The sequence below is a fragment of the Urocitellus parryii genome, chromosome X, assembly GCF_045843805.1.
Source record: "Urocitellus parryii isolate mUroPar1 chromosome X, mUroPar1.hap1, whole genome shotgun sequence".
NCBI classification, from domain to species: domain Eukaryota; kingdom Metazoa; phylum Chordata; class Mammalia; order Rodentia; family Sciuridae; genus Urocitellus; species Urocitellus parryii.
The window spans coordinates 73,327,037-73,348,935 of NC_135547.1; the positions used below are offsets into that span (position 1 = coordinate 73,327,037).

The 21,899-nt window shown below is 37.7% G+C and overlaps 1 protein-coding gene and 1 pseudogene across 1 annotated transcript in view; one reads left to right on the forward strand and one right to left on the reverse strand.

Annotated features, from left to right (window-relative positions):
• The window catches only part of Ophn1 (oligophrenin 1), a 369,837-nt gene that overhangs the window by 310,390 nt on the left and 37,548 nt on the right, over window positions 1-21,899 (reverse strand). The window lies entirely within an intron of this gene.
• Window positions 15,495-15,668, forward strand: LOC113190617 (small ribosomal subunit protein eS28 pseudogene; annotated as a pseudogene).

Here is a 21,899-nt window from a genome sequence, read left to right on the forward strand (position 1 = left end):
GTGTTCCAATTTCTACATTCAGTGCAAGATGGCTAAAAGTTAAAAGAGTGACCCTACACGAACAAATCAACAAATATTGGTAAATGTGTTTTTTATTTGCCCATTTTTAGTTCCTAACCTGAAACACAAGCTAAGGTAAAAAGACTTCAGTGACCATACAGGACAAAGAATTATACTCTTTGAAAATATACTTTGGAAAAATTGATAATCCAAACTATTATATAAACTTCAACAATTAAAAATACCTAATCCTAAGAAGAAAGAAAATATGATTTCCAAAGTCACCACATTAATATACAAATATTTACTTGTCAACAAATCCTATGCAAAGAAACAGAAAAAAGTATGGCTCACTCAAAGGAATAAAATAAATTGACAGACTGTTCCTGAGGAATTACAGACAGCAAATTTCCTAGACAAAGATGTTGGAACAATCATCTTAAATATATTAAAAGAGCTCATTAAAATTCCAAAAAGGGCTGGGGTTGTGCCTCAGTGGTACAGCACTTGCCTAGCACCCATGAGGCACTGGGTTCAATTCTCAGCACCAAATATAAATTAATAAAAGTCTATTGACAATGAATTTTTTTTTAATTCATAGAACCAGGCATGGTGGTGCATGCATGTAATCCCTGCTTCTCTGGAGTCTGAGGCAGGAGGATCATAAATTCAAGGTCAGCAAAAATGAAGTGGGGATACAGTTCAGTGGTAAGGCACTTGCCCAGCATACATGAGTCCTTGGGTTTGATTTCCAGCAGAAGAAAGAAAGGAAGGAAGGAAGGGAGGGAGGGATGGAGAAGGAAACAGACAGAAGGAAAGAAAGAGAGTAAAGAAAGAGAGAGAGACAGAGGGGAAGGAAGGAAGGAAGGAAGGAAGGAAGGAAGGAAGGAAGGAAGGAAGGAAGGAAGGAAGACAGAACTAACACTAATCAGAAAAACAATATGTGAACAAAATGAGACTACCATTACAGTTATGGAAATTAAAAAGTGAAAGAGTGGGCAGTAAGGAACAGTGGAATCCCGTCAATGAGATATGAATACATTTTGGAACTGCCAGAAAACAAAATGAGAGAAAAGGGCAGAAAGATTACTTGAAGACATAATGTCCAAAACTGTCCATAGTCTGACAAAAAACTTGGACCTAAAAAGTACAACAAACTCCAAGTAGGATAAATTCAGAGTGATCCATACTAAGAAAAAGCATAAACAAATTGTCAGAAGCCAAAGACAGAGCTTTTCTGCAATCATACATGTACATAGGGTAATGATATCCATCTCATTCCACCATCTTTCCTACCCCTTTGCCCCCTCCCCTCTGCCCTTTGCCCCATCCAAATCTCCTCCACTCATCCTATGCCCCCCCATGTGGATTAGCATCCACTTATCAGAGAAAACATTCAGCCCCTGGTTTTTTGAGATTGGCTTATTTCACTTAGCATGATATTCTCCAACTCCATCCATTTAGCTTCAAATGCCATAATTTTATTCTCTTTTAATGCTGACTAATATTTCCATTGTGTGTGTGTGTGTGGTTGTAGTGGTAGTAAGATAGATAGATAGATAGATAGATAGATAGATAGATAGATAGATAGATATCTCACATGTATTTAATCCATTCTCCTACTGAAGGGCATCTAGGTTGCTTCCACAGTTTAGCTATTGTGAATTGTGCTGCTATAAACATTGAGGTGGCTGTGTCCCTGTAGTATGCTAGGTACATGTATGACTGCACAAATGGTGTGACTCTACTTCATGCACAGAGAAGTGATGAATTCTGCTCCATTTGTGTACAAAGAATTGAAGAGCTTTCTTTACTGTCATGTGTAATTGATTAGAATTAATAAATATTTTTTAAAATGCCAGAGAATCTTGAAAGCAATAAGAAGCAACTTATCACATAAAAGGGATCTTTATTAATCCATTTTGTCCCATTATCCCAGATGTGGAACATGTATAAATACTTATATAGTATGTAATATATAATTGTATATTATATTATAATGTAATGGTTATAATATAGTAATGTTAATTAATATAATACATAGGATCTAGATTACCATTTCTGACCAATTTTAATGCACATATGTCAATGTTGTTAAAATATTCACAGAACTGAAAACTGGGGAATTAATGGATCAACAGCCACTTTCTCATCAGAAACCATAGAAAGGTCAGAAGAGAGTAGAATGACACAAAATGCTGAAATGAAAACAAAACCAAAAAGAACCCTGTTGACCAAGAATTCTGTATCTGGCAAAATGGTCCTTCAAAAATGAGGGAGAATTTTCCAAAGGCAACGTGGTTATGGAGGCAGTGGAACTCTGTTCCATCATCTCCTGTACATGATCAGCAAAGAAAAACAGAGAAATTGGACTTCATCAAAGTAAAAATTGTTCTGCACCAAAGGACATCATCAACAAAGTGAAAAGACAATGTTACAAAATGAGAGAAAGTATTTGGAAATCATATATCTGGGAAGGATTTAATATCCAGATTATGTAAAGAACTCCTAGAAAACAACACTGAAAATACAAACAACACAATTTACAAATAGACAAATAAGTTGCATATACATGTCTCCAAAGAAGATACGCAAATGGCCAATAAGCATATGAAAAGATGTTCATCATTAGTCATTAGAGAAATGAAAATCACATATTATATCACTTCCCCTCTCCCTCTCCCTCTCCCTCCTCTCCCTCTCCCTCTCCCTCCTCTCCCTCTCCCCCCTCTCCCTCTCCCTCTCCCCCCTCTCCCCCCTCTCCCCCCTCTCCCTCTCCCTCTCCTCTCCCCCCTCTCCCCCCTCTCCCCCCTCTCCCTCTCCTCTCCCCCCTCTCCCCCCTCTCCCCCCTCTCCCCCTCTCCCTCTCCCTCTCCCTCTCCCTCTCCCTCTAGTAGGAATACAAAATGTTGCTGCTGCTGGAGAAAACACTGATAGTTCTTAGAAAAGCTTAACACAGATGTTTACCATATAACCAAGCAATTCCAGTTCTGGGCACATACCCAAAATAATTGAAAACAGGGGCTTAGCAGGGCACAGTAGGGCATACCTCCAATCCCAGCAGCTTGGGAGGCTAAGGCAGGAGGCTCACAAACTCAAAGTCAGCCTCAACAATTTACCAAGGTCCTGAGCAATTTAGTGAGACCCTTTCTCAAAACAAAAAATAAAATTATTTTTAAAAAGGCTGTGGATGTGGCTCATTGGTTGAGCACCTCTGGGTTGAATCATACCAAAAAGAAAGAAAGAAAACAGGGGCTCAAAAATACTTATACACAAATGTAAGTAGCAGCTGTACTCATAAGAGCCAATATGTGGGAACAACTCAAGTGCCTATTAATAACTGAGTGGATAAAGAGATGATATATACATACAATTGAATAGGTATGTGAAATACCTAGAATATTCAAAGTCATGGAGGACAGATAAGTAAATTAAAAGCTATTAAGAGTCAAAGGAGAAAGGAGAATAGAGAATTGTTTAATTGTTTCCAGAATTTCTGTTTGAGATAATGAAAAAGTTTGAGAAACAATCATGATGGTTGCACATTTTGGAAATACTGTACAAATTCTACATTATATATATTTTACCAAATTAAAAAATTATTCAAGCAACACTCAGTGAGCCTCAGAGCCCATATTATTGCCCACTACATACGACATCCTAGCATCCTCTAGCTCTACCTCACCAACAACCTCCACATCTGCAAAATATGAATAATAATCCTGTCTCTATTTCTCTTCATCCTTGTTATCACCATCAAATTAAATAAGAAACATGACAGGACTTTCTAAACTACAAATGGTTGAAGTCAGGTACCATTAGTATCTTGGAGATTTATACATAAACACCACATTCATTTGTTCTTCAGTATGTGCAATAAAATATATTTGTTTTGTCATATCTAGTAGCCTAGAGACCATTTCAATTGCAATGCCAATTTTAGGTGACACTACTCTATAAGGGCAAGACATTGCACTTGACTAGAGTGATAAGTATCTCTGGTCAGACAGGTCATGGTCACAATTTTTTCTATTTAATGGCATACTTCATTTCAGCATATCTTACACATGCTTGTCACAGAAGATTTATTCACCTAGGATCTCAAAATACCAGTCCAAGAGAGAGGAAAAAAACATTGCAAGTGCCAGCTCTTTCTCAGAGAGACTAAGGACTTCCCGGGGAGTCTACATGGCATGGAGTGCCAGGAAGCACAGTGAGTATCAACAAAGTAGCAGTGCTAGGCAGCTTTTGAAAGGGTTCCCAGTCCAAGACCTACCACAGACACAATCAGCTTCCGGAGAGGGTTCTTCAGCCTTTTCAGCTCTGCTGAGCAGTATGTTTCAGAAATCCTCCCCAAAGGGGACCTGGCACACCACCAGGCTACTGGCACCAAAGCTGTGGTGCTCACAGCAAAACATGGACTTAGGCTGGATTCATTCAGAGAACAGAGGGCAACTAGCTCCAAATAGAGCAACTGAAGAATACTCTGAAGGAAAAGACCAAAGCCAACACCTTTAAACAAGGTTAAGGGTCCAGCATTCAGTAAAAGGGAGATTTAATACTCCACTTTCTTCATATTCAGTCATGGTCTGGGACTCTCCTGCCTTTACCCCTTTGATTTATAACATCTGACTTCATTTTTGTTGTTTGTTTGTTTTTATGTGTAGTATAGTACTAGCCACACAAATTGATTCACTGAGTTGTTTATGATAGAAAAATGTCAATTCATAGTCTCACTTCTTTCATGGTAGCAGCCTTGACCAAGGTAGAGAGAAAACTCCCTAGGATAAAGCAATTTCAGTCACCAATATATTCCCAGTGTCTAGATAGAACCTCTTCTAGAGTGCCTTGCATCAATTGTATTTTGTGATTTATAATTCCAATCTGTGACAAATTGTTAGCATGAAAAATTAAATTGTTACTATCAGAATCCTGGAAGGCTGGAAAAAAACAGAAATGTAATTTTTATAGGCACTGTCTATAATTGTAGCTTTTCACATTTGTACAGTACAATACGACTAACAAAGACCCATTCATATTATCTCAAGTAAGCATGATAATACACTTGTTAGAAAAGTACTTCTTTTAAAAAATGTTTATTTTTTAGTTGTAGTTGTACACAATACCTTTATTTTATTCATTTGTATGTGGTGCTAAGGATCGAACCCAGGGCCTTCCACATGCTAGGCGAACTCTCTGCCATTGAGTCACAATCTCAGCCCCAGGAAAGTACTTCTATTCTCACAATACAGAAAAGGAAATAAAACTTAAGAGAAATGAAGAAACTTGGGGTTACTAGCAAAATTCAAACCATATGGATCCAATCCAGTGCTTTTCCTACCATACCACAACTTGGAAACTCAGAGGTCCACCTTCCACTTGCCCTTGACCTTCCTATCTGCCTCCAGGCCTCTCCACAACTCACTGCTTATTTCCCAGGCACTCTTGTCTTAGTCATTCCAAACAATAAACACTATGCCAAACTCAATCTGTAGCCACTCTTTGCTACACATGATATTTCCAATATCCCCTTTATAAATCACACTATCTAATAATATAGCCAACTCATTGGGTTTTTTTTCCTCTCTCCAAATGGAATTAAAGTTCTTTGAAAAGAGAAACTTTGACATTTTGCCCATGCTCTACCTCCAGTATCTATCAACTGCTCAATAAATATCTATTAAATGAATAAATGGGCTCTCTTGCCTGACATGCAAGGTTCTCCACAATCCGACCTGCACAAAGTTCTCCCTCCCACCTCCAATCTATCTCAAGGTCTTCTGAACATAAGTCTCTGGCATTCCTACCCCTATCCACTTGATCTTAGACCCATCTAGGTTCAGCCAGAGCCCACTTCGTTCAAGAAGTCTTTTCTAATTACCCCAGACCCATTAATATCTCCTTCCACTAAACATACAGTTATCTACCATCTGTGGCATCTCTCAAGGGTGGTACTACTTTGTCAATTAATCATCAAATAGACTGTAAGCCTCCTGAAGATAGAAAATCAATCAATCTCCTCTTTCTTTGCTGCTCCCTCTGCATGCTACATCCCACATTGCTTCTGTCCCAGTTTGGGGTATATTGAAAGTGATAAACAAATACTGATTCACTCATTTATGAAAAAATGTCAAATCATATTTCACATATATGAAGATGGAGAAATGTGCTTAGTAATATCACATGCCCAAAATATGACAGCATAATGAATTGTTAAAAAGTATGGAGTCAGATGGCTTAGGTTAGAATCCAGATTTCACCACTTATATGTATTTAAACATGAGTAAGTTTTAAACTTCTCTATGCCTCAGTTTCCCGTCTGCAAAATGGGAACAATGTCACTCCCTAATTCACAGGGTCATAACAAGTATTAAATGAGATAACACAAGCGCAGTACTCAGTCTAGTACATAGAACAAACTCTCACCAAATATTAGCTATTATTATTGATGCTGACCTAGGTTTAAAAGTAGGCCTTCATACTGAGTACGGGAAATCTTTCTGAGGTGACAAATACATTCTAAAATTCATTGTGAGGCTGTGGATGAAACTCAGTGGTAGAGTGCTTGAACCTCATGCAGGAGGCCCTGGGTGCAATCCAGAGCACAATGAAATAAATAAATAAATAAATAAAAATTCAGTAATCTCAGGGGCTGGGGTTGTGGCTCAGTGGTAGAGACCTGCCTAGCATGTGTGAGGCACTGGGTTCGATTCTCAGCACCACATATAAATAAATGAATAAAATAAAGTTCCATCAACATCTAAAAAATTAAAAAATAATATATATAAATAAAATTGTGGTAATGATTGCACAACTCTATGAATACACTAAAAAACATTGAATGAAACACCATGAATGGCTGAATTTTATGGTACATGAATTATATCTCCATAAAACTATTTAAAACAATTATCCCCCAAAAGAATCGGCCTTGCATCTATAGATAAATTGAAACAGTGTAAACAGGGAGGGGCCTTGCCCCAAAGTCAAGTTATCAGCTTTTAATATGTCATAGACATATTTGCCCAAGGCCAATTGTATCCACAAAGTTCACTTCTCTGTTTCTTTTTTTCTTTCTTTCTTTTTTTTTCTTTTTCTTTTTCTTTTTTTTTTCTTTTGAGGGAGGATAGGCAAGATCTTTGTAGTATTTGGCCCACCCCGGAGGAAGGGTGAGGGTCACCATGGTAAGCATGGAGCTTATAATGAAAATGCTACTGAATGAGATAAAGGATGAAGGGGGGAGAAAAACAGATCACCTCTCATCTCAGACCAAATGCAGACTGCCTAAGTCTCCTCAGAAAGCATTTTGGCATGACGAAAAAGAAATCAGACAGGCAGGGCTGGAGGAAAATTCTCCAAAGGGAAGCTCAACATGAAAAACAAGGGGAAATAAATGGAAAACAACAGGCTCTCCAGAAGAGGACAAGTCCCCAGGGATCCTCAGAGAGCTCCAACTTGTTCCTTCAGTTCTCTCATCCATGAGAGATCTAACTGCATTCAGTAATCTCAGGCAGAAACTCCACAGCAGAGAAGACTGGGTCATGTTTATATCTTTGCCTTGGTGTTAATGGTGATAAAGCCAAGATCTAGATGCCACTTAACCTGGAAGGAAATTCAGAATAATTACTTCAAGGAAAAATCTGTGAGGTACCTGCACTCTGACCTGGGCTAAATAATTGGAAAGTGAGGAAAAAAAAATATGTCATCTACAATTTATGGGGGAGGGATGAGTGAATTAAAAATAAAAAAGCTGGTGAGTATATTTAATTCCTATTGAAAACCAGGTAGAAGTTATGGAGAGAAGAAAACAGATTACAAAGATGTCACTGCATGTCAAATAAAAAAAAAATGGTCACCCACTAGATCCTTAAGTAACTTTCCTCACCTCACTACTCCTTCTCATTTATATTATTTTAAAATAAAAGCTTTTTAGAGGTACCATTTTCCCAGATGGTCACAGAGCAGACATGCAATTAAATTCTTGAAGAAAAAAAAAAAACAAAAAACAAAAAAAAAAAAACTATAGTCGGGCCTAGTGGTGCATGCCTAGAATCCCAGTGGCTGGAAAGTTTTGGAGATGTGGCTCAGTGGTTAAGTTCCTCAGGTTCAATTCCTAGTATATAAAAAAAACCCTGCAATATATTGTTCATTAATTTCATATTCTACTACCATTTGGTTTTGCTTACAGAAGACCCTCCCATCAGTCAAAAAGTTCTAAGAGCACAAAAACTTCAATATAATAGTATTTAAATGACCCCCTCATATTGCAAAAAGGAACACTAATCTAGGACTCAAAACAGCTGGGTTTCAAACTCAGTTTTGTCAATACTTGCGTAACATTATGCAAGCCCCTCTGATCTTCAGCTTCCCTCTCTGAACTACGAGGGATTTAAACTAGGTCAGTAGTTCTCAAACTCAAAACTACTACTTGAATACTCCTGGGGGGCATGTGTTAAGGTGTGGAGACAACTATACTTGGCACGAATGACTGGGGAACACTACTGGTATTTATGATAGGGGAGTAGGAAAAGCTAGGAATACTAGACATCTAGCAATGCCCAGAACATACACAATGGAGACCCATCCTGTGCAATGTTGAGGGCATATTACTTTCCCTCTCTCAGGGGGGAAAAAAACTGGAAAAAAAGATCTTAGCAAGGTGGTGGCATACGCCCATAATCACAGTAGTTCAGGAGACTGAGGCTGAAGGTCGCAAGTTCAAAGCCAGCCTCAGCAAAAACGAGGAGCTAAGCAACTCAGTGAAACCCTGTCTCTAAATAAAATACAATATACGGGGTAAAATGGGAGTTCATAACCCGCTTGAATCAAAATGTGAAATATGATATATCAAGAACTATGTAATGTTTTGAACAACCAACAATAAAAAAAATAATAAATAATAAAATAAATAAATAAATAAAATACAAAATAGGGCTGGGATGTGGCTCAGTGGTCGAGTGCCCTGAGTTCAATCCCTGTTCCCCCCTCCCCCCAAAAATAATGAATGATTACTTAAGATCTTGTCGAGCCTTGTTAGATGAAAAGAAAAAGAAAGGAAATTACACTACATTTTATTTCCTAAAATGGCTGATTAATGAAGCCTCTTATAGAACTCAGAATAAGATCTGAAACTGCCAGTGAAGATTACAACATAGATCTCTCTCTCCCTCCCTCTCTCTTCCTCTCTCTCTCTCTGTCACACACACACACACACACACACACACACACACACACACACACAGGAGGAACTTCATTAACTGCAACCAGATGTTCCTTAACAACCATTTGTTTAAAAAACCACAAACAGTAAATTCCATTAGACACTGTTGTTCACATTTGAAATCCAAGTAAGTCTGAGTTAGGGACAAGTAAAAAAAGGTTGGAAAAGTACTCAAAGGACAGCAGGATGTTCACTCTGCTGGTCCCATGTGTTTTGAAGCCAACAAAAGAACATGGGTGGTTGTTTATCAGCTTCATCCCAACAGTCAAGAGGGTGGAGCTGGAGAAATTTTGCCTATTAATTTAATTTACTATTTTTAATGCTTGCTCCAAAATTCTTCCCACAAATCTGCATTATGTATTCTGCCTTATGGATTAAACAACGAATTCTTTGTTTCTGCTACTTGTCAACTCCAAGGTAAATCAGTTGGAATAAAATTTCTATTTCCAAGGACTTAACCACAAACTGCTGTGAACCAGCAATTAACTTACTGATATAAAACCAGCAGCCAGAGAGAAAGAACATCAAAGCCTAAGAGAAGGGCCAACAGCTAAATAGAATCTTTGAGGGCATGGCTTTGAGAAAAAAATAGCTTTCTTGATTTTTCTGGACACAAATTGTGATAATGCTATCCAAACCCATTACTAAGCAAAGCCAAATTTAACCCCTTCCTGAAACTAGATAAGAGACTACAGTGAATAAACCATTTCCTTTTAAGGATTTAGTTTTGAAAAAAGTTATTTTCTATGGCAAAAAAGGCAGACCTCTGTGGCTGGCCCCACCTTGGCAGCAGTCTCCCCAAATCCAGCCTAGAGTTTCAGAAATTTAAAAATCCTGAATCTGCACTAGTAGTTTTTGCCAGTGGCCTCACTGGGCTTGTTTCCAAGTTCTAGGGTCTAATGTTTCAAAATAAGGCCAAACCCAATACTGAACAATCATCCTTACTGTTTAGCAGTGTCTTCTAAGAATCTTTTGCTACCAACAAATTCTCCTATATACTGGGGGAACTAATATCCATATTTGGCTCTATGAACTATTATTGGCCCTGCCACCCACCAGTTGATTTCTTCCAGCCAATCTGTCTGCAGCTGTTATTGGCCTTCACCAACCTACACAGTCCTTCTTAAAAGCCAGTTGTGTGGGTCAGTTCATTTTGTAAACTCAATAAGGAAGGGAGAGGCGAACATCTTGTCTCCATCTAACATTTGCAAAAGGTGGAATGTAGAAAACCTGAGTAAACTAATAATTTATACCACAGAGAACTGATGTTTAACTGTCAGAAGGCTTTCTTCTCTCACCTCTGCTCCCAAATATCAAAAAACAATTAACAAAGGGGAACAAAGCCAGACCATCAAAAGCTATGCTGGACTTATTCAATTTAAATGGGAATTTCAAATTTATATACAAACAAAATTCTCTTCATTGTCTCTCCTTCCTCTCTCATGCATTGGCAAGTAATGATGGCTCTACTTTCCAAATATAGCCTAAATCTGCACATTTACCTCCACCACCACTTTAGTCTAAGCTACCATTATCTCTTGCTCAGATAGTGGCAATGGTCTCCTAACTGATTTCCCTGCTAACAATCTTCATACTGTATCATCAATACATAGAACTATGCCTGTCATATAGGAGATACTCAATAAATATTTGTGCAATAAACGAATATTAAACAATGTTTTAGTGAGCACTTATCTGCAAAACTGTGCTGGGGCTATGGGTGACAGAGACAGACAAAACATGGTCCCTTCCCTGAAGGGGTTCATACAAAGTAGAAAGTTTAAATAATTATAATACAATATGGTGAACACAATAATAAAAATATACAGCAAGCCAGGCGCAGTGGGATTACACCTGTAATCCTAGCACCTCAAGAGGCTGAGGCAGGAGGATCACAAGTTCAAGACCAGCCTCAGTTCCCAAGCAAGACCTTAAAAAATTTGGCCAAACCTTGTCTCAAAATTAAAAACTAAAAAATGCTGGGGATGTGGCTCAGTGGTTAAGCAACCCTGGGTTCAATCCATGGTACCAATACATACATACATACATACATACATACAACAAAGGTAGTAGAAGTATAAAAGAGGGGTCATTTAACTGTTGGATGTGATATAGAAAACTTATCAGATGAGAAGAAATTTGAACTGGAGCTTAAAGAATGAGTAAATTTGGGCTGGAGATGTGGCTCAGCGGTAGCGCGCTCGCCTGGCATGCGTGCGTCCCGGGTTCGATCCTCAGCACCACATACCAACAAAGATGTTGTGTCCGCCGAGAACTAAAAAATAAATATTAAAAAAAAAATTAAAAAAAAAAGAATGAGTAAATTTTTCCATACTGAAAAAATGTGTGAAGGGCATGGCCAGCAAAGGGAACAGCCAAGTAAAGAATGGAGTATTAAGCAAAGATATGGAGCACAAGATTGGGGATTATTTCTTGAAACAATTTAAGTCAATTGGTGGGTAAGTGAAGGATGTATGTGAGAGGAAAGAAAGGTTGAAGAGGTATACCACAGTCAAATTATAAATGGCCTTGTATGTATGCATTTTTAAGAAGTTTGGTATTGCCAACATAGTGGTGCACACCTGTAATCCCAGCAGTTCAGGAGTCTGAGGCAGGAGAATCACAGGTTCGAAGCCAGCCTCAGTAACTTAGCAAGACAACTTAGGGAGACCATGTCTCAAAATACAATACAGAAAAAGGGCAGAGGATGTGGTTCGGTGGTTAAGCACCCCTAGTACAAAAAAAAATTTAAAAAATTTAAAAAAAATCCAGCCTCAGCAATTTAGGAAGAACTTGTTACAAAATATAAAATAAAAGGACTGAGGAATATAGTTCAGTGGTAAAATGCCCCTGGGTTCAGTCCCTGGTTCCAAAAAAAAGTTTTTAAAAATTTGGTGTTAATTCTTACAGACAATGGAGTGAAAAGGATGCATCCATTCAACAAATATGGATTATCTGGTCAGACTGGGTTTTCAAAATGATAACCCAAGCAACAGGGACAAGGGTGCACTAGAGTAGGGAAGAAACTGGAAAGAGAGAAATTAGAAAACTGCTGCCAATTCAACCGGGAGATTTTTAAACACCATATATTCTGGCCTGACCCTAGAACTATTAAATATAAATTTCTCAGAATGGAAATCAAGAATCTATGTTTTAAAATTGTTTTCCCTGTGAAAGCAACACATGTCCATGGGGAAAAAAGTCAATCTGTAAGATGGGTATGAGTCAAAAATACTAATCTCTCTCCCCATTTTCCTGCATCCACAAATACCACTACCCCCCCACCTTTCATCCAATGTCATTGTTCCAAAGTGTGACAGGAAGAGATATGAGGAGAGGAGAGGGGAGGGGAGGGAAAGGGAGGGGAGGGAAGGGGGATGGGGAGGGAGAGTAGGGAGGGGAAGGGAGAGGAGGGGAGGGGGAGGGAGAGGAGGGGAGGGGTTGGGAGAGTGGGGAGGGGGAGGGAGAGGGGGGAGAGGGGAGGGCGAGTGGGGAGGGGGAGGAAGAGAAGGGGAGGGGGAGGGCGAGTGGGGAGGGAGAGGGAGAGGAGGGGAGGGGGAGGGAGAGGAAGAACACCTGATACTGATTCAGTGGGTCTTAGCAGGGCCTGGGAAACAATTACCACATGTGAGTCTTACCTCAGAATTTGAAACACCTGTCAGTATCCTAATAAACTACAGAGCATCCCAAACTTTAATGTGCATAGGAATCACCTAGGGATCTTGCTAAAATGCAAGTTTTTGATTTGGTCCATGTGAGAGGGCGTGAGATGCTACATTTTTAACAAGCTCCCAAGTGATGCCAAAACAGCTGATACAGGGAGCACACTTTACAAGTTCTGGTTCCCAGCCCAAGCTACATTGGAATCACCTTTGTACTCAGTGATCAATCCTTTTTCAAGCAATCCCCCCCAAAAAAAATAGAAGATATAATGCTTCCTAATTCATTCTCACACCAGCTGTTATGGTTTGAATCTAACATATCTCCTGAAGGTCATGTGCCACTGTCTTGGTTGCCAGCCTGTGACACTATTAAGAGGTGGTACAACCTTTAGGAGACAGGACCTAATTGGAGGAAATAGATCACTGAGGGGGGACTATGAAAGGTATATTTTGTCCCTGGGCCCACTATACCTCTCCCCCTTCCCCGCCTTCCCCTCACCTCCTCTTCCTCCATCTCTCTCCCCCCAACCTCTCTCCCTACTTCCTGGTTGCTATGGAATAAGCAGATTTCCTCTCACACATCCATCCACCATAATGTACTGCCTCACCACAGGCCCAGAAACAACGCAGTCAAGTGACTATAGACTGAAACCATGAGCCAAAATAATTCTTTCCACCTTTTAAGTCACTTTTGTCAGGTATTTTGTCACCATGACTGAAAACTAACATATCAACTTTACCCTGATACCAAAACCAGATAAAGACACTTCAAAAGAGCAAAACCATAAGTCAATATTATTCCCTCATCAATATTGATTGAAAAATCCTTAACAAAAGGCTGGAGGTGTAGTTTGGTGGTAGAGCACATGCCTAGTATGAATAAGGCTCTGAGTTCCATCCCCAATTTAAAAAAAAAAAAAAAAAAAAAAAAAGGTGGGGTGGGAAAATCCTCAACAAAAAGAGTAGCAACCCAAAGTCAACAGCATACTAAAAGAAGATTATAGATTATAACCAAATGAATGTTAGTCCTCAAATTCAAGAATAGGTCAACATACAAAAATCAATCAATGGAATGTATCACATTAATGATGAAAAAAGGAAAAACACATGATCACTTCCATTAATGCAGAAAAATCATTTGACAAAATTTGATATACTTTCATGATGAAAACACTCAATGAACCAAGAATATAAGGACAAATCCTCAGTCTTTTTTTTTTAAAGACAGAGTGAGAGAGGAGAGAGAGAGAGAGAATTTTTAATATTTATTTTTTAGTTCTTGGCGGACACAACATCTTTGTTGGTATGTGGTGCTGAGGGTCGAACCCGGGCCGCACGCATGCCAGGCGAGCGCGCTACCACTTGAGCCACATCCCCAGCCCAAAATCCTCAGTCTTATGAAGGCCATATTTGAAAAAAACTGCATTCTTTGTTTTTTTTTTCTTTTTTTGGGGGGGGAGGTGTTTGTTTTTTGTGTTTTCTTTTTAAATTAAAATTCAATTTTATTTTGGTACCAGAGTTTAAACACATAGGAACTTAACCACTGAGTCAAATCCCCAGCCATTTAAATTTTTTTTTATTTAGACACAGGGTCTGGCTAAGTTACCTGGGGCCAAATTGCTGAAATGGACTTGCAATCCTCCTGCCTCAGCTTCCAGAGCTACTGGGATTACAGGTATGTGCTACCACACCCAGCCTACTTTTACCACCTTTAATCAGAAACCTTTAAACTTTGGATTATTAAAGTTCTGTCCAGAGCAATTAGGGAATAAAAAGAAATAAAAAGCACCCAAACAGGAAAAAAAAGTAGTAACATCATCTGTTCACAGATGACGTAATCTTTTATTTAGAACACTCCACAGAAGAAAATGTTAAAGCTAATAAACAAATTCAGAAAAATTATAGGAAATTAAAATCTACATTCAAAAATCAGTTGCATTTCTATACATTAATTATCAAACCAAAAAAAGGTAGTTAAGAAAACAATTTCCCTTACAAATCAAAAAGAATAAAATATTTTGAGTAAATTTAACAAAGAGGCAAAAGACATGTACAAAGAAAAGCACAAAACATTGCTAAAAGAAATTTTAAAAGACACCAAAAAAAAAGGAAAAACATGGAATGTTCATGGCTGGAAAATTACTATTTTTAAGATGACAGCACCCAAAGCTATCTATAGATTCTATGTAAGCCTTACCAAAATCCCAATAGCAACAGACACAGTGGTGGTGCATGCCTATTTCCCAGCTACTCAGTAGGTTGAGGCAGGAGGATCAGAAGTTTGAGGCCAGCCTCTGCAACTTAGCAAGGACCTATCTCAAAATAAAATTTAAAAAACAAACCGTGTAATATGATGTATTAAGAACTATGTAATGTTATGAACGACCAATTAAAAAAAATAAATAAAAAAAAAAAACAGGGCTAGGGATGTAGCTCAGTGGTAGAGTACCTGCCTGCCTATCATGTACAAGACCCTGGGTTCAATCCCCAATATTACCAAAAAATTAAGAAATGCTAATAGTATTTTGCAGAAATGGAAAACTTCATCCTAAAATTCATATGAAATCTCTATCCATGGACAGCCGTGGCACTGCCATCAAGGACACAAGCCATATGCAACCCATCAAGCTGGTCAGGGTCACCAAGGTGCTGGGCAGGGCCAGCTCGCAGGGACAGTGCACGCAGGTGCGCGTGGAATTTATGGATGACACAAGCCACTCCATCATCCTCAATGTGAAAGGCCCCGTCCATGAGGGCAATGTGCTAACTTTATTGAAATTGGAGTGAGAGGCTTGGAGGCTGTGCTGAACTTGCTGCTGGGTCCTGAATCTGTACTACTTGGCCCAAAGGATGATCTGCATTTGTTAAATAAAGAGTTTGTATTGTAAAAAAAAAAAAATCATATGGAATCTCGAGAGACCCTGAATATGCAAAAAAAAAAATCTTGAAGAAATTAACAAAATTGGAATATTCACTCTTCCTGATTTCAAAACTTACTAAAAGACTACTAGTAATCAAAAAAGTGTGGTACTGACATGATGACAGACGTATAGACCAATGGAATAAAATATAGAGTCCAGAAATAAAGCCTTGAGGATATTGTTAATAGAATTTCAAGAAGGATGCCAAGACCATTTAATGGGGAAAGGGGAGTCTTTTCAACAACAGGTTCTCGGAAAACTGGATATCCATGCACAAAAAAATGAATTGGAACCTTACTATATACCAAAAATTAACTCAAAATTGATTAAAGGGGGCTGTTAGTAGAACTCAGTGGTAGAGCCCCTGCCTAACATGCTTGAAGTCCTGGATTCAATCCCCAACACTACCAAAAGAAAAAGTATCAAAGTCCTAAGCAAAAGAGCTAAAACCATACAATTTTTGGTTCTGAGGATTGAACCCATAATATCTCACAAGCTACACAGGTGCTCTATCACTGAGCTACTCATTAAGATCCAACTATAAAACTCTTAAAAGAAGACATGGGGAAAATTCTTCATGGCATTGGATTTTACAATGATTTCGTGGATGAAACACCAAAAGCACAAGCAACAATAGAAAATAAATAATAAAATGAATTTCATCAAACTTAAAAAATGTTTGTACATAAAAGACCACTATCGAGGCATTGAAAAGGCAACTTACAGAATAAGTGAAAATATTTGCAAATCATCTAATGAGGGATTTATATCTAGAATATATGAATAACTCCTATAACTCAAAAAATTTTTAAAAATGAGCAAAAATCTTAAACATTTCTAAAAAAAAAAGTATAGAAATAAAGCAAGCACCTGAAAACATTCTCAACATAGTTAACTATTTGGGAAATTCAAATCAAAACCACAGTGTGCCAGGCACTGTGGTGTATGTCTGTAATCCTAGCAAATCAGGAGGCTGAGGCAGGAGGACAGCAATTTCAAAGCCAGCCTCAGCAAGTTAGTGAGGCCTTAAGAACTTAGCAAGATCCTGTCTCTAAATAAAAATAAAAATAGAGACTGGGGATGGGGCTCAGTAGTTAAATGCCCTTGGGTTCAATTGCCAGTAGGGGGAAAAAAGAAAAGAAAACCACAATGAGATTCACAACCATTAGGGTTATTTTTATTTTTAAAAAAATGTGCTGGCAAAGATATGGAGAAATTAGAACCCTTCTGCTTCCTGGTGGAAATATAAAATGATGCAGCCACTGTAGAATAGTGTGGCAATTCCTCAAAAAAGATAAACATAGAATTACCATGTAATCCACCAAACCCACCTCTGTGTTTATACCAAAATAAGTGAAAGCAAAGACTCAAACAGATAATTCTACACTGACACTCATAGCAGCATTACTCACAACATCGAAGAGATGGAAACAACCCAAATATCCATTGACAGATAAATAGATATACAAAATGCAGTAATATATGCAATGGAATGTTGTTCAACAATAAAAAAGAATAAAATTATGACAAATGCTACAACATAGATGAATGTTGCCAATATTATTCTAAATAAAATATGCTTGACAAAAATGACAAATATTATGACTACACTTATATCACATATCTAGAATAGGCACATTCATAGAGAGAAAAGAGAGGTCAGTGGCACACACCTGAAATCCCAGCAGCTTGGGAAGCTGAGGCAGGAGGATGTCAAGTTCAAAGCCAGCCTCAGCAACTGCGAGGCACTAAGCAACTCAGTGAGACCCTGTCTCTAAATAAAATACAAAATAGAGCTGTGGATGTGGCTCAGTGCCCAAGTGCCCCTGAGTTCAATTCCGGTACCGCCCCCCACTCCCCCCAGAAAAAAAGAAAGAAAGAAAATTAGAATGGTAGTTGCCAAGGTCTACAGGAAGGGAGAAATGAGGAGTTGTTATTTAATTAGTAGAGTTTTCTGTTTGAGATAATGAAAAAGTACTGAAAATATATAGTGGTGATGGTTGTATGACTTTGTGAATATATTTAATGCTGCTAGATTATACACTTAAGTATGGTTAAATGATAAACTTTGTTTTATGTATATTTTACTACAATAAAAAAAAAGAAATCTCAGTGCCGAGGCACCCATCCCACACCAATTACATCAAAATCTCTGGGAGTGATCCAAGCATCAGTATTTTTAAAGCACCCCAGGTAATTGCACTGTTCAGCCTAGATTGAAAACCCATGCTTATTTTCCCCTCTTGACCATGGACGCCCATCTGTGTTTTTCCAAGCCCAAGTGAGGTCATCTACTCACTTTCCAAGTTGTCTCTGAATACTCATTTCTACAATGACCTGAATTAGTAATCCATGAGGATACTATTCCTACACTCCAATATTATGAAAATTGTGTTTAGGGGTGGGGATGTATCTCAGTGATACAGCACTTGCCCAGCATGTACAAGGCCCCATTTTGATCCCCAGCACTGCAAAAAAAATTTTTTTTGAATGAGAAAGTACTTACAGATAAAAGGATATGATATCTCAGAATTTGCTTCAAAGTAACTGGGTGAGGGATATCCATAAAACAGCTTGGCCATGTGTAAGTAATTGTTGAAACTGGATATGAATACATGGGGATCTTCATACTCTTCTACTTTGGAGTATATTTGAAATTTTCCATATAAAAATGGAAACAAATTTAATTAAGTTTACAGTGGAAATACTGTAATCTAAAATTTTTAGTGATGAGACTGTGACCCTATAAATTATGTTATATAGAATGAATGAATAAAATTTGTAACAACATGGGGGAGATGACCAAATATGTGACCTAGTAAAAAAAAGCAAACTATCAAAATCATCATATGCAGAATGTTCCAGTTTTTAAGCAGGTTGTTGAATATGGTGGCGAACAGTATTGGATCTGGAGTCTAGCTGATTTGGGTTTGTGCCACTTATGGTGTAAAGGAGGCAAACAAAATAATAATATTCACAGATGAGGTTTTTGTAAGGATTGAAATGATACAATGTATTTAAAGCACTTGAAAACTTATCATCTGCAGCAGCAGCTATATGTAGCAAGCACTATTTTTAAAAAGCAAAATAGCAGGGTATGGTGGCACATGCCTGTAACCCCAGTGGCTCCAGAGGCTGAAGTAGGACGATTACAGGTTCAAAGCCTGCTGATTACAGGTTCAAAGCCTGCTTAGCAACTTAGAAAAACTGAAAGCAATCTATTGAGATCCTGTTTCAAAATTAAAATAATAATAATAATAATAATAAAAAGGGGTTGGGATGTGGCTCAGTGGTTAAGCATCCTTGGATTCAACCACCCCATACCCCCCACACACACAAAAAAAGGAAATAGATTGTCCTTTCAGAGCCTCCATAAAGAACCTGGACTGGGAGTGTGGCTCCTTGGTAGAACATTTGCCTAGCATGTGCAAGACCCTGCACAATAAATAAATAAATAATAAAACCCTAATGCTGTTGACACCTTGACTTTAGTGCACTAAAAATGATTTTTACATTTCTGACAACCAGAGCTGAAAGAAATTTTTTTTTCTTTTCATGCACTCAATTTGTAGTAATTTGTGAGAGTAGCAATAGTAAAACAATACAAGGCATAGATATTATTAAACAGTGGTATCATGTAATACTCTTCTACACATTCCTTTTCATGTCTTAGAAATTGCTCCATATCAGTAAATATTGATCTGCCTCATTCTTCTTAATAGCTTCTTAGTGTTTCATTTTACAGATGAAAAGACATTGTTTAACCAGTTCTAGAGTGATGGAAATTTATTTTTTACTTGTTCTTTTTAGTTATACATAACAGTAGAATAATTTCCCGTTCTTGTGGTTGTACATTTTGTGGAGTTACAATGATCATATATTCATATATGAAAATAGGAAAGTTATGTCCAATTCATTCTACTGTCTTTCCCATTTCCATGCTCCCTTCCCTTCCTCCAATTCCTCCTGTCCAATTCAGTGAATCTCGTCCACACCTCACTGCCCACCTGCCTATTGTGAGTCAGCATCCACATATCAGAGAGACCATTTGGCCTTTGTTATTTTTTGGGGGGGGGAGTGACTTATTTCACTTATCATGATAATCTCCAGTTCCATCCATTTACCAGCAAATGACATAATTTCATTCTTCTTTATGGCTGAGTAATATTCCACTGTATATATGTACCACATTTGCTTTATCCAGGAATCTATTGATGGCCACCTAGGTTGTTTCCATACCTTAACTATTGTGAATTGAACTATTATGAACATGGATGTGGCCACATCACTATAGTATGCTGATTTTAAGTCCTTTGGGTATAGACCTAGGAGTGGGATAGCTGGGTAAAATGGTGGTTCCATTCCAAGTTTTCCGAGGAATCTCCATACTGCTTTCCAGAGTGGTTGCACCAATTTGCAGTCCCTCCAGCAATGCATGAATGTGCCTTTTTCCCCACACAGTGATGGAAATTAGATTTGTTCCACTCGTTTGTTGTTATTCTTTTGGGTTTTTTGTTTTGTTTTGTTTTTAACCCAAGGGTGCTTACCCATTCAGCTACACTCCTTTTCGTGTTTTTTTTTTTTCTTTTTTCTTTTTTTTGGGAAAAGGTCTCAATAAGTTGCTGAGGATGGCCTTAAACTTGCAATCCTCCTACCTCAGCCTCCTGAGCTTCTGGGAGTGCAAGGGTGTGCCACTGCTCCCAGCCACTCATTTGTTCTTATAAACAGTACTATATAAATCATCTTCATATATAAATCTGTTTGCAGATATATGGATATATATATATATATATATATATATATGAATAAATTATAGAATTCCTGTATCAAAAGTATGTCCATTTTTAATTTAAGCTCAATCTGCCAAACTCCCTCAATAGAGGCTGGACTAATTTCTACTTCAGCAATGTATGAATGAATAACTACTCATTTTTAACTTTATTTATGAAGATTTTTCCTATATAGAAATTTGAGTGTTTTGTTGTCAAAGAAATCATCTTTTCTTTTGCTGCTTCTTAATCCTGTACCACATTTTAAAATTTTCTTTTTTTTTTCTTTTTTTTTAAATTTTCAATGGGCCTTTATTTATTGATATGTGGTGCTGAGAGTCGAACCCAGTGCCTCACACATGCTAGGCAAGCACTCTGCCACTGAGTCACAACCCCAGCCCCCACATTTTAAAATTTTCTGTACTCCAAAACTAATTTTTAAATATTTATATTTGTTTCTAGGAATTTGATGTACCATTTTTCACATTTAAATATTTTTCTATCTGAAATTCACATGGGGGTTACCTATCAAGGATAGATGCAACTTTTTCCCCATAAAAATGGTTACCAAGTGTGACCCCACAAACTTTGATAAATAATTTATCTTCTCCCTACTGATTTGAAATGCCATCTTTATCAGGTATGAAATTTTTATTTGAATTCCATCTACTACTAGCTTTTTGTCATATTCCATTGATTTGTCCTTAATATCATGCACTATTAACACACTATTTTAACTATTGTGGTTTAACAACATGTTGTATTGTCATCTCTGATAAAACTGGTCTCCTCTAAATATTTCCCCTTTTCCTAATCTCTCTAGGTTTGCTTGCCTGCTTTTACATATAAATTTAAGAATCAGCATGTCTAGTCAACAAAAAAAGTATATCTTTATTTTGCACTAATTTTAATTTCTCCTAATAAATTTATTGAAGTAATTTTTTATGTTATCTTCATATTAGTCTAAAACTTATTTTACATTTCTTGGTATTTTTTAATATGAGACTTACATATTGTTCACTGTTTATTCTTATTTTCTCTTTTCTGTTGCTATGAAAATAGTGTCCTTCTATTATACATTCTGACTGTGACCAGTTGATACAAAGGCAACTGATTTCAGAATTCCTAAGGATTTTTCCTTGAAGGTATCCACAAGATTCAGAAGAACAGATTACTGAGGGTAGAAACAGGCTAGTGTGACCCACAAACATTCCTCCCTGAGATAATAAGGTTTTCCTGTATGGCCAGAGAAGATCAAATTTGTGGTAGTACATGGGCACTCCCTGTTTCCAGGACAAGGGGACTTGTGATGGGACATGCGGGGAGTC